We start from the raw sequence: 13,938 nt of genomic DNA on the forward strand, positions 1-13,938 counted from the left end.
CTTGTCTGTATTATGAACAGCATGAAACAGTATGAAAGGCAAAAAGATATGGCAATGAAAGGTGAACTCCCCAGGTCAGTAGGTGCCCAATATGCTACTGGAGAAGAATGGAGAAATAACTCCAGAAAGAAGGAAGAGACGGAGCCAAAGCAAAAGCAACGCCCAGCTGTGGATGTGACTGGTTATGGAAGCAAAGTCCAATGCTGTAAAGAGCAATATTGCATAGGAACCTGGAATGTTAGGTCCATGAATCAAGGCAAATTGGAAGCGGTCAAACAGGAGATGGCAAGGGTGAACGTCGACATGCTTGCTAAGCCTCCAGTGAACCCCAACCGTGTGCCCAGGACCATGCTGCAGAAAATCAAGGGACGAGTGCGATTCGCAGCGAGGAGCCCCGGTCGGGAGCAGCGAGGCCGCGAGGTGGGCCCTGACTTCACCCGCCAGACATGGGAGCCCACGAGGGCCTGGAGCAGCACCCCAAGCCCGACACGGGGCTGGCCGCCCCAGGTGACTCTGCCTGGCCTCTAAAGACACCCCTCCATACACTCGGTCTTCCTGCTCCCAACACCCCACGGGGTTTCAAAACAGTCGGACACCACTGAGCGTCTAAACGACAACAACAAAGTGAACAGGGCTCCGTCAGCCGCAGAGAAGCGTGGCGCTTTCTACTTGGAGCGCCCCAAAGAAGCTACCGGGACTTAAGGATGCACGTTCGTGGCGCTTTCTACTTGGAGCGCCCCAGAGAAGAAGCTACTGGGACTTAAGGATGCACGTTCTCGCTCCAAACAGGCTTCACCAACAGAAACTCTCCATTTAAAATCTCAAATGTGTCAACGACTTCCAGTAAATTTAATTTGCTATTTCTTTTCCAAGTGTGAGCTAACATTTTCCAAATGATCAGACTTCCTCATACCCACTTCCCTACCTTCTGAGTCAACTTTGAGACCATAACACGGTCAGGCTATGGGACGCCCAGCAGCACTGATGTGGAACACACAAGATCCACGAGCAGCCTGTCTCACCTGCTGAAGGGCAGGAGCGGGTGAAACCGATGACCTGGAGATGTCCCCCCCCCGAGAGTATGGAGGGACAGAGGATGTGGAGGAGTGGTCTGCAGAGCAGGCAGGACAGACAGGGCGAGCTGCAGCCAGGGAGGGCCGCCCTCGTGCACACACAGGCGCACATGTGCACATACACACGTGCACAAGACCCATGTAGGCACACGCATGTGCACACACGTGCACACACACGACTGCATCCACCATCACACTGTTCCTGCACAGCCGCTGGGAAGGGCTGGGGGAGACGGGCCACATCATTCACCAGCGATTATTCACCACACAGGGAGCACTGGGGTTGGGTTTTCTTCTCCTTCAAGGCTTTTATCCAGTAAGGACTGATGAAAACAGGAAAAAAGCACCTCAGAAGCCAAGCCTACATCTGGTGGTGCTGCACAGGACACGGCTGACCCCACATTCTAACGGCTCTTCCAAATAGAAAGCCAAGCTCCTGACAAAGAAAAACCCCAAGAGAACCGTCCCAGGCCCGCTGGACACGATCCTTACCGTGAAGCCTATTCCAAGAAGGTTTTAGGTCATCGCCGCCTACCAGCGCTGGGCCAGCCCCGCACAGCTGTGACAGCGCCGGGGCCGAAAATAGCCGCCTGTTTCTTTATGTCGCCTGTGTTGCAAGGCAGCCTCGTAGCCCTTTGTTGGGGTTTGCTGGGCCAAGGGGTCTGTGGGAACACGCAGCCGGCAGTAGGGACTTGGGGAGCATCCGTGGAGCAGGAGGCTGGCTCGGGAAACGCCCGGATTCGACCGCTGGCTTCTGGAACCCGGGCTCCGGGGCCCCAGCGTGCAGGAAGGCCCCGGCGGGCCCGACGCCAGCCTGCCGCTGAGACCTCACAAATGAAAACAGCTTTAGAGGACAACCTGCAATTAACATGGGAACAATTATCTTCCTAATTTAGGTTAATTTCTACTTCACAGCCCGGGTTGGCAGGTTTGGGCGGGGGGGGGGCAGCCCTGGAGACATCTATGTGGGTGCTTTTTCGCTTTGTTCTCCCAAGTCCACATTTAAATATCGTCAAGAAGGTTTCAAACATCCGCCTGCACCTTGGAGAAAAGGGCCTGGGAGCTCCAGAGAGTGGGTGCCGCTCTGGGTGCCAGCTGGCTGCCCTGCATGAGGATGGAGAGCCTTGACCAGGGGAGTTCCCAGGGTGCTGCTCAGTGCCCGCAGCACCAGCGGCTCCCTGAGCAGGAAGCTGTCTCGGCCCGGCCCAGGCTGGAGGGCGGGGCGGGGCCGAGACACGGGTGCTGGGGCAGCTGTGAGCCCCCGGGCCCTGGGGTCCAAGAGCAGAGCCCTTCCCGGGACACCCGTGCAGACGGCCCGCGGCTCAGCACCGTCACCGCCTGGCTGGGCCCAGGGCCCCGCCGGCCACGCAGTAAACCCGGGGCTCTGGCTGCTCCTCTGGCTGAGAACATAAACCCTTTCAGTGTTTGTTGTTTGTTTGAGGCGTGACGCCAAGGCTGCCGGAACACCTGGGTGCGGACGGCAGCGGAGGGTGAGCGTGCCAACGACGGGCCGAGGGAGGGGGCGCCGGGCCAAGGCGTTGCTGGAGCAGGCGTCCCGGCCCTGGACACAGCTGCCGGCCGTGGCAGGGCCTGGGAGACACAAGGCACCACCCCCCGACCCCGACATTATTTAAAATGTTTAACTTCAGTTGCAGAAGAAACTGATCTTTAACCTGGACGTTAAAGAGCAGGCTAGTCAAAAAAACATGTGTCACTCTGGACCACCCCGGTTTTCCACTCACTGGTAGCAGTGAGTTGGTGGGGGGGCAGGCAGGGAAAACACAGGTTCCAGTTTTTCTCTCTGTACTTGGAGTAGGAGAAGCTCCCAGGAGCCAGGAGGTGTTTCCGGGCGATGTGGGATGGACGGCCCCCTTGAAACGTCAGCCTGTTAGCACTCAGAGCAGAGCGCATGCAGGACGCCGGGTGGGAAACGAACTTCCCGCGTTAGTTACCATCCAAACAACAAACGGGAAGCCCCACAAGATGTACTTTTACCTTTAGAAGTAAAAATAATAATAAGGAGCTGCACACCCCTCCAGAAATGAGGCAGGGCTGCCCACCCGGCAGGCTTCCCAGGAACTGGCCCCAGGTCCCTGCCAGCCGGCCCTGGGGACAGCGTCCCTCTTGCTGCCGCCTCCTGCTCAGTCGCCCCTCGGACTCGTCCTCCTTGAGAGGACCAGGAGCAGGCTGCTCCAACAGCAGGCTGGAGTGGGTCCTTTAAGAAGGACTCTGCTGGGTTCAGATGCCCGACCCGGTCCCCTGGCAGCTTTTCAGGTGAGGGTAAACATCTTGTAAGATCCGGGGTCCCAGAAAACCCCGTCTTAGAAGAGCCGCCCTGCAGTCCAGGCGGATAGGAACCTGCCAGGGGAGCACAGACAGGGCCCCAGACGGCAGGCCTGCAATCCAGGGCTTCCAGGGCCCTCAGACTTGGGGGCCCTGGCACTGCTGAAGCAGTGGACCCCGCCTCTGCACCTATAGGAGCCAGGACCTGAGCATGGCGGAGGCGGGGGACCACGGAGAGGAACAGGGTCCAGACAGGCCCTCGGAAGCCGCTGGGGCCGCCAGGCTGTGCCTGAGGTCCGTGGCGGCCCCCTCCACCAGGGCTCAGGGAGCGCTGGGCATGCCCCCCAGCCCCTGCCCTGCCGCCCAGCACCCCCCGGCACTGAGCCTGTGAGGCTAACAGGTCTACATGGGCAGCACGAGCACCCTGAAGACAGGCACGCCAGCCCCATGCTTCCTCGGACCTCAGCGAGAAAACATCGAACTACACTCACTCGCTAAGCACCTCTGGGGCCCCGGCAGCTAAAGGCAACAGGGTGACATCAAGTCATCCAAGTACTGCAGCGAGAGGGGACACAAGCTTCTAGAAAGCGCTGGGCCGTTCCAGCAGTCACCCCGCCACCATCTGCCGCACACGGAGCAGGCCCCTCTCATGAGCAGCGGCCCGTCCATGCGCCCATCAGGCCAGATTCTGGGGGTGAGCCGTCATTTCCGCGGTGGGGGAACAACAGCGGGAACAGTTGGGCACACGAAGCCCTGTCCCCAGGCCCCAGAGTCCACGGCAGGCGAGGCTCAGGCCAGGGTGCACGGCAGGACACAGAAGGGCCTGGGGGTGAGGTGGGGGCGGGGTGGGGGGGGGAACCCGCTCTAGCCTCGGCTCCTCTGCGTCTCCCTCACGGTCACCGTGGGTGTCCCTGCTCAGTCCTGGTGACACCGGGCAGCAGGCAGAAGGGGTCTGCTCCTGTTCGCATCCCACAGGTCACCTGCAGACTGCCCATGCCCAGAGGCAGGGGATGTGCCAGGCCAGCTCGGGATGACGCCCGCCAGCACCGCTCTGGAGGCCAGCTATCATGGAGGGTCCCCTGGCCCTGATAAAGGTGATGATGGCAACCGTCCATGTGAGGGGCAAACTAGCAAACCTCACAGTCACCCAGAAGCCGGCCTGCAGAAATACCAGAACAGGGAGGATGCGAGGGAAGGGGCTGCAAAAGGCCATCCCACGTGGTCGCAGCGCTGACCCCCGTGATCTGGTGAGGAGGGGACAGGAGGCACCAGCTTTTACTCTCTTAAAAATGTCCTGCAATAAACAGTTCCCATCTTTACAATCGAAAAAGGACAAAGCACCCTTGCTTCTTCAAAGAGAATGCTCTCGTCTTAATTATCGTATAATCTCTCACTTCCTCCATGCTTGAACTTCCCTAAAGCTTTCCTGTTTTGTGTCCAGTTGACAGTTCCCGTTGAGCTTCATTTAATTTCTTAAGTAAGATGTCCTCGCCCAAACCACCGACAATTTTCTCCAAGAATAGACTGCAGGGGCAGCCACCTGTATTCCAAACCAGGTGGGGAGCGTCTCGGGAATGGAGAGCCCTGTGACGTACATTCTAAGACACTTCCCTGCTTGGTCACACACTCGCGCTTCACTTGCAGTGGCTTCTGACGGGTCCCCGGGTCCAAACCAGCCCTGAAGTCAGGGGCAGGGATTTGGAGCTCCCAAGCGGGGACTCCAATCTTTGAGGACGTGAGCACGCATTCTACAGATGACCCCACTGAGGCCCAGAGGGTCAGTGGAAGGCAAGGACAGCACCCTGGCAGGAGCCTAAGCAGGGGGGACCACACCACCCCGGGCCCTCCACTGGCATCGATGGAAAGGAAGCACGCGTGCAGCACACACGCCACACACACAGGCACACGTGGCACGCTCAGGCATGGAGGGTCTTCACCCCGAGCCCCAGAGCATGGTGCTGCGCCGAGTCCGCAGAGGCCCGGCCCGGCCCGCCACCTGCAGCGCCACGGCCCGAGGGTTTCTCCCGGTCCCGCTGGTTGCTGTCTGCATTTTCCACGCAGACGGCCGGCTGAACTGAGCAACGCTCAGCCTCTAAAGGTCACCGTCTTTCCTGGGGCCCCTGCAGGGCTTCCTGCAGTCAGGGCCACAGTGCTGGCTGGCATTTAAGAGAACCTTCACTGCTTTTTTTTTTTTTTTTTTGCACTTAGCATTTATCTGATAATTTCTGACTCTCTTTCTTGAACATCAGTCATTAAATCAGAAACCTAGGCAGGACTCCCTGACCGCCCGGGGATAGTGGACTGGGTGTTGGTCACACACTGGACCCTGCGGACCAGCTCTGTGGGGCTGAGGAGGAGCCCCAGGGTTGGGGCTCTGCATCTGAGCAGAGGGGGCTGGCGGACACGTTTAGAAAACACTGGATTGATGGTGAAACCTGCTCATCAGGCCTGTATGAATCAGACGGTCTTGGAACTATTTGCTCTAATTTTCCTTGACATTCAATATTTGATTATTCTTGCCAAAGAAATGACACAGTGATCTCGATGGCTTCCAAAAGATGTTCCCTGGGGCTCAGGAAAAAAAAATAACAAAACGTTCATTTCTGTTTATTTTTGTATTTAAAACAATGAATTAATTTTATGCTACTTAATATAAAGGCTGGGCTGTGCTCTCACCCGGCGGGGAGGCCCCCCCAGGGCAGGAACATCAGACAGCCCTGTGAACCCGGGTCCCCTCCCAGCCTGGACCCCCTCCCAGTCTGGGTCCCCCTCCGGGCCCAGGTCCCCTCCTGGCCTGATCCTCTCCCAGTCTCGGGTCCCCTCCCAGCCTGCTCCCTGACCCAGCGAGGCTCTTAGCTCTGCATGGAGTAAGTGGGGATCAGAATGAGTGGCCAGGCAGCCTCTACACTTCCCATTTCCCACGGGGGTGTGCACTTTCCCCAATACGGGGACCAGGGGCACCCAGACTCCACGGATGCAGGGTCTGCTCAGAGAACAGGCCTCGCAAGAGGGACCCCCGCCCTCTCAGGGGCTGTGCCTGGCAGCCCTGCCCTTTGGGAAGCCACAAACCAGCCTGCCTGACGCCGTGAGCTCAGCACAGGTACGCGGGGACCAGGGCTCGGGGTGGGCACCGCATTCTGTGCCCAGGTGCAGCAGGGTCACAGCCTGCAGAGAGGGGAGCACTCGGCCTTTACCTGTGTGTCTGGTGAACTGAGCTCGTGGTTTCAGATATGGAACAGACCAGGGCAGAGCAGAGGCTCCGAGCCCAGGTTCAGACCAGCGGTCAGTCCTTGTGACCACGAGCCTGTGTCCACGGCCCCTCTACCCAGAGGACAGCATGTCCGCAGGAGCCCTCTCCACCGCTCCAGGCTCATGAGCTGATGAAGCTCCGTGGGGAGCAGGCCACGCCAGCATCCCCCAGGCCCGCCCCGCAGAAACCTCGCTGCCCGTGGAAATGCCGGCCACTGCGGCTCCAGACCTCCCTGCTGAGGCCCACCGGACTCTCTGACCCACCAGGCTGCCTGACCTCAGACACGGAGAGAGACTTTCCGAAGGCTGTGTTCACCCCCAGAATCCTGGAGCAAACTGAGGCCCAGCGAGTGGCAGCTAATTCCCAACGCAGCTGGGTCGAAGGTCTCCTAACCGCGGGGCGGCTGCCCCCATTACGCCCACTGCCGCTGTGCACGCGTCTGCCCACAGCACCACAGGCACGAGAAGATGCCCAGGAGGGACAGAGGTTGAGGGAAGCACAGGAGAGAGACCCACGTGGCCCGGGCGTGCGAGTCTGCTGAGCCCAGCACAGGTGGACGCACATGCAGCACACCCTCAGGATCAAAAGCAAACGCCAAAGACTAAACCACGAACCAGAAACACCAAACCAAACACTTCTCACCAAACTCCAGGAGGGCAGCGAGCTCGGGGCACCGCAGGGTGAGGGCGGGGCATCCGGAAGCAGCCAGGCCGGGACCGCAGCCAGGCTCTGGGACTGGGTTTGGCTGGCCCCCGGGTGAGCGGCGGCTGGCAGCCCACCCGGGCATCACGAGGGAGTGGGCAGACGCTTCCAGAACCTGACTCACAGTCAGAACCACAAACACCCCAGCCTTCGCCTCTCAGGGGGCACCCTGGGGCTCTTCAGCTCAAGTGTGCACACCCTGAACCCCCCAGGGCTGAGGCCCCTCTGTCACCATCATCACTCGAGCGGGCGAGTCCCCCGGTGGGACGCACTGTGCAGGAGAGTCCTCACTTATCTTCACAGCTGTCCTTCTGCTAAAGTCTGCTTTATCTAAATGCCAGCCAGCAGCCTGGGCCTGAGCGACACAGACGGACATCTGATCACGTCCACAAGCCCCGAAACCACAGCCCAGCTCAGGTACCCAGAGCCCGACGATGCACACGTCAACACACTTCGCCCGCAGGTGCCGGGACACTCACCGCAGAGGAATACAACTTCAGAACCATTTCCACGTAACTACTGAGATTCTCTCATAGACTTAACCGTGTCATGCAGTGGACGACATTCTTCCCTTACAGACACACGAGTCGGGAAAACCCCCTCCTTTGTCACGTATTTAGAAGTTGGGATTGGCTGGCAGCCTGCCACCAGAGAAGAGCCCCCACAACCTCTTTTTCCTTTAGGAAGGGCGGCCGCGCCGAGCACAACTGCTTTGGACAGAGGCCTCGCAGGGAGCGCAAAGGGCTGGAAGTGATCTCGGCACCTTAAGGAACTCTGTGCGCGGCCCGGGCGCACGCAGACGCTCAGGCATCAGAAACGAGGGGCGGCGGGCGGGGCTGGGGCCTCCGGCCACACGCGCGCAGCGGAGGGACACCCGCACGCCGCGGGACACCCGCACGCCGGCACCGACGCCTCACAGGCTGGTGGCTGGCGGTCACTTACGGGCCGAGGAACTGCCGACCGTCCGCACAGCCGCAGCAGACGCCTCCCCGCGTGAGAAGGGCCCGGGCTGGGCCCACGAGGTGGGTCTGTCTCCGCTGGCCGTGGCTCCTGCGGGCTCACTGGCTCCGGCCGGAGAAGGCCCATCTGGACGCCGTCTGCCTGCGCGGCCGGCGTCCCGCCCTGCTCCCGCTGTAACCCGAGAGGGCCGGTGACAGGACACAGCTGAGACGGGGCAGAGGGGTGGGGCAGGCGCCGCGGCCCCAGGACTTCTCCCCGGTCCCTCAGCGACCCCCGCTTCCGTCACACCGCTGGGGCCAGATGGCCGCGCCCCAGAACGGGGGCGACCCCCCAGGGGCTCAGGACGTGCCCTGCCCGCCCTCCTAACGGCGGTGAGAAGGAGCTGCCCAGGCGGCCCCTGTCAAGAGTGCCCCACTCCCGGGGCTCCCCTGGCGGTCCAGGGGTTACGACTGAGCACTCCAGTGACGGGCGCGAGTTCAGTCCCCAGTCAGGGATCGGGATCCCGCCTGCCACAGCTAAGACCCAGCGCAGCAGGATCATTTAAAGAGCGTCCCATCCCCAAACAAGCCCCCTCCTTTTTTATCCCCATCAGGAAACTCGAAAGGAGTCAGCGGGGTATTTTCCAATAGCTGGAGAAAGCCCTCAGCCTGGAGCCCTGCTCACAGCTGGAGTGTGGGAGCCACGACCCACCTGTGACAACTAACCCTGAAATCAATTAAAAGGAAAATGAAAACTTGGCTCCTCGGTTGCACCGGCCACACGTAAGTGCTGGACAGCCACACGCGGCAGGTGGTCTCCACTGTGGAGGTGAGACCCCCACCCCCACCTGGACCTGGACGGCCTGGTTCAGAGGTCGGGGGGGAGGGCTCTTCCTCACTAAGCACCACTCTATCAGGGTCTTTCCTCTTCTTCCAGGTGAGCAGGGAAAAAGCCCTCTCAAAGAGTCGACTCTGCTGCACACACGGATTAATCTGACCGAGTTTGCGTGCAGAATGGGCATGAGAACCCCGAAGTGCAGCCAGCCCATGGTCGGCACGCGGCCCTCCCCTTCCTCCCCGTCCACGGTTGATGCTGGCAGCGGCGGGGGCCGCTGGAGAAATGAGGGAGCCTCACCCCGCCCATCCGCTCCCAGCTGCTCCAGGACCCGCCTTCCCAGGCGAGGGCTCCTCACCCCCACCCCGCCCCCCAGGGGTCCCCCAAGCCGGGAGCACCCTTCCAGGGCCGCCCTGTCCCTTCCCCGCCCCCCACGGGGCCAGACGCCTGCACCTCCGCCGCTGGGTACCAGCACCTCCGCGGTGGTGGTGGGGAGCTATCTCCATCGCCTGTAAACACCAGCCCGAGGCCCCCTGGTGAAACAAGGCCCCCTCCCTGCGCCTGCATCCTGACAAGTCAGCCTCTGTCCCGGCCACTATCAGGAGCAACTGTGGGCTTCTCACTCCTGCAGGATGTCCCTCCTGCCTGTGTGTCCCCCCAGAGGGACTGTCCTCCTCCTGCTCCTCAAGTCCCCATGAGCGGGAGAGGCCACGCTGGGCTCTCCACACCGGCCCGCGTGTCTCAGTCCTGCTGGCGCTTCATCCATTTGCTTCTTTACAAAAAAACGCAAGCGGAAGACGGAGCCATTACCAAGGGGCCGCTGCTGGTGAGGCTGCTGAGCAGAGCGTCCGACCAGGGCTCGTTCGTCCTGCAGAGGCCCGCGTGATCACAGCACCCGAGAGACAACACCCACTCTGCCCGAGGGTGGCCTGCCGCGAGTTTAGCACGTAAAGACTGGTGCCCTGGGCAACGGAGCCAGAGAGGCCTGGGAGGGCACCCAGACGCCCGGGCAATGGGGGGGACCCCACCTAAGTGTGGGGGACGCTGGCCAGGCCTGTCCCCCCGCGCTCAGCCCCGGCCTGGGGACTAGAGCAAAGACAGGTGTGCGGTGGTCTAAGGACCGGGCTCAGGAAGCCCTTAGGGCTTGACGATTTGAAGGAGCTCTGTCTTACTTTTTATCTACTCCAGCGTGTTTATTTTTGTCTTTCTGTAGTGCCTGCTTAAAATTCCACTTCCTCTCCTCGAGACCTGTCCTCTGTAAAGGGAAATATTTCCCACTCTTTTGCAATCAACCCCAAAGGTCTCTGGTGTGGCCTGCCCCAGGGTGGAGGCTGGCCGGTACTGAGCACAGCGGACGAGCCTCGGGGGCCAGGTCTGCTTTTCTGTTGATCTTCCAGCTGTTTTGCTTTGTTCTCTTCTTGAAATCACTTGTCATCAGAGAGTTTTCAGCTCTTTTCTTTTTTTAACTCACAGTTGAGAAAACCAACCCGTTGAGTTGCTTCCACGATTTGCCCATCAAGTGAAAGTGTCCTGGTGGACCAGAACGCCATCTGTAAACTGTGTCCCGCAGCGACCAGGGGCCTCGTTCCTTATTCCTAACGGAAGCTCTGGCCGCCATGTGTCCTGCATGGACGCAGGCCCTGCCCTGGTCCCCGGCACAGTCCAGCGTCAGGGCCTCACTCCCTTCTCCACTGCGTCCGAGGTCTCCCAGGTCCTCCCTGACCCGTCTCGCCTCACCCCCCGCCTTGCTGAGCACCCATGGAGGGCACAGCCCAGCACTGGGACTGAACGGCCTGCACCCCAGCCCGGCTGCCCTGCCAGTGACCGCTGACCTCAGCCAGGTCTACCTAAGCGGTCCCCAGGCGTGAACAGGATCGGCGCAGGATGGGGAGCACAGCCCAGGATGGACAGGGAGCACACCACAGGATGGAAGAACAGCACAGGATGGGAGCACAGCACAGGACGGGGAGCACGGGACAGGAAGGGGAGCACGGGACAGGAAGGGGAGCACGGCACAGGATGGGAGCACAGGACGGGGAGGACAGCACAGGACAGGGAGCATAGTACAGGATGGAGAGCACAGCACAAGATGGAGAGCACAGCACAGGATGGAGCTGGGGAGGCCCTTGCTCCACCCAGCAGGAGCCCACAAGCCCAGCCCCTGGAGCAGGAATCTTCTTACCTCCTATGAGGATCACACACGCTAAGCTGTGTAAACTGGTCGTGAGCACGAAGTGATACTGGATGGCGGCCTGGTGTCACTTTCATTATTAACAATTTGAAAAAGCAGATTAACGCACCAGGCCCGGCTTAACTCTCTTGGGGCTCCCATGAGGCTCAGGTGAAATAACAGAACACACAGAACATCCTAAACTCTCGGTGTGAATTAACTGCCCAAGTCCTCTAAACGCCCTGCCCCTTCCAGAGGCTGTTTTAAAAGAGGAGCTGACCCAGGAGCGTTTCCCCCTTGCCAGGCTCCTGTGCTGAGGCCCCCAGAGTCAAGAGCCCCAGGGCTGCTCTCCATGTCTGTGGACAGCGGGTAACTGTTTTCTAAACTGTTGAGGATTAGGAAGGACAGTGAGAGCCTCTGCCCTCAGAGGAACAGGATTCCACATGGGATCCTCTAAGTTAGCAAAAAACAAACAAACAAACCAAAAAAGCCCTATAAAAATGCAAATGACTTCAAGCCAAAGTCTTCAAGGTAAGCCCCTTCCCTCTAGCCTAGCAAAGGGCATTTGGAGCGGTTGGCTGGGGGCATGTAGAGGGTAGGACCTGGCCTGCAGGCCCCGGTCTTAGCAAGACCTGCCTGTGGGGCAAACAAACCCACTGCCTCGAGGGCACATGCTGAAGGCAGTTAGGGTTCCTTCCTTCAAGTGCAGACAACGCACATGTGTATGCTCAGTCACTTCAGTCCTGTCTAATTCTTTGCAACCCCATGGACTGTAACCCGCCAGGTTCCTCTGTCCATGGGATTCTCCAGGCAAGAATACTGAAGTGGGTTGCCATGCCCTCCTCCAGGGGATCTTCCTGACCCAGGGATTGAACCCTCGTCTCTTACGTCTCTTGCATTGGCCAGTGGGTTCTTCACCGCTGGCGATAAATCCATCTAAACGGCATAAATGTAGTCATGTTCATCTGACTGCTTCTGCCATGTTCTGTAACTGTAAGGACAACAACCTAGTGGGCAGCGCTCACACCCACTGCAGGGGCTAGGTTTCTCACGGTGAAGGCAGACACATGGGCAGCTGATGCAGGAGGCGGGCTATCTTTCTCTATAACACTTTCTGTGTGAACTATTTTCAAAACAGTATTCCAAAATGAATTCTAGAAGGTTACAGATTTGTAGGCAGAGTAAATAAAAACTTTGGTTTTCAATAATGTTCAAAGTATTGCACATGTGCAGCTTCGCTTCACTTCCCTAGACCAATGGGGCTCTCAGGACAGTCAAAGCTGGGGTCTTTCCAGTGGTCATGTATGGATGTGGGAGCTAGACCATAAAGAAGGCTGAGCACTGAAGAATTGATGCTTTCAAAGTGTGGTGTTGGAGAGGACTCTTGAGAGTCCTTTGGACTGCAAGAAGATCAAACCAGTCCATCCTAAAGGAAATCAACTCTGAATGTTCATTGGAAGGACTGATACTGAAGCTGAAGCTCCAATCCTTTGGCCACCTGATGCAAAGAGCCGACTCACTGGAAAAGACCCTGATGCTGGGAAAGACTGAAGGCAGGAGGAGAAGGGGGGCGACAGAGGATGAGGTGGTTGCATGGCATCACTGACTCAATGGACATGAGTGTGAGCAAGCTCCAGGAGATGGTGATGGACAGGGAGGCCTGGCGTGCTGCAGTCCACGGGGTCACAAGGAGTTGGACATGACTGAGTGACTGAACAATGACAGACCAATGGAACGATCAAGCCTGTATTTCGAGTGTAAATACACATACACACACACACACACACTTCTGAGTTTGTACAGGTGAATCTTCGGCAAACACTTTTCCACCTCCCTTTATCTGGAGGCTTTTGGGGACACAGCGGTCACTGCCCTCACAGGCCATGAAGCTGGACAGCAGCAGGCTAAGCCTTCGGGCAGCTGGGACACAGAAGCATCCAGATGAATGGACACCTGTGGGTGAACTCACTCGACGGTGATCCCAGAGCGGGGATTATTCCCGGTGCTCTGGGCAGTCTGGCCTAATGTCTAAGTATCGAAACGGTGCTTTGGGGACTCAAGCTCTAAGAATTTGGCAGACCAGTCAGTCTTGCTCCTAGAAACTGAAGACGAGTGTGGGGTCACAGGCATCCCAGCTCTTCCCCCAGGAAGTCACTTTTCTGAACAAATCCCTGGTCTCCACTTGTTTTGTTCTTGTTTCTCACTGCTTCGTGCACTGTGCTCAGGCTTGGAGTGGCTCCCAGGGTCCACTGGTTGGATGTGAGCTGCCAACCAGGGCCCTGAGGTCAGTGGTGATGACCCAGGAGCTGACTTCCAGGATGGGCACCAGGACTTGAGAGGTGACCTGGCCAGGCTGTTCGCTCGCTGAGTGCCAAGGCGCAGCAGCCTCTCTGACCCCTGCTCCAGGCCTGCGGGCTCCTTCCTGAGTGAATACACATCTGGGCCCCACACTCGGCCTATCAGTGCAGAGGCAGCTCTGAACACACCCCAGCTTCACAGCCTTCACGACTGCACGTGAAGCGCACGTTGGAAAACACACTCTTCACTTCAAACAAGCCACAGGACATCTGCTCGGCGTCAGGGCGGGGACCCTGCCCCGCGAGCCCCAAGGGCTCGGCTGACAGCAGGACGGTGGGACCGAGGCCGCCGGACACAGCAGAGCCCGGCCCCAGCGCCCGTCTGCTTCT

The 13,938-nt window shown here is 59.1% G+C and overlaps 1 protein-coding gene and 1 long non-coding RNA gene across 9 annotated transcripts in view; one reads left to right on the forward strand and one right to left on the reverse strand.

Annotated features, from left to right (window-relative positions):
- HDAC4 (histone deacetylase 4) overlaps nt 1–13,938 on the reverse strand; it is a 291,684-nt gene that overhangs the window by 181,977 nt on the left and 95,769 nt on the right. The gene's annotated exons all lie outside the window — the stretch shown is intronic.
- LOC101907383 (uncharacterized) lies at nt 6,449–10,326 on the forward strand. 2 transcript variants are annotated; one of them, XR_003034115.2, is made up of 3 exons: nt 6,449–8,330; nt 8,861–9,029; nt 9,184–10,326. It is a non-coding gene; the product is annotated as an uncharacterized lncRNA (long non-coding RNA). The 2 variants fall into 2 exon arrangements; XR_009494044.1 differs by lacking the exon at nt 6,449–8,330 and adding an exon at nt 8,554–8,639.

Source organism: Bos taurus, chromosome 3 (genome assembly GCF_002263795.3).
Source record: "Bos taurus isolate L1 Dominette 01449 registration number 42190680 breed Hereford chromosome 3, ARS-UCD2.0, whole genome shotgun sequence".
In the NCBI taxonomy this organism is placed as follows: Eukaryota; Metazoa; Chordata; class Mammalia; order Artiodactyla; family Bovidae; genus Bos; species Bos taurus.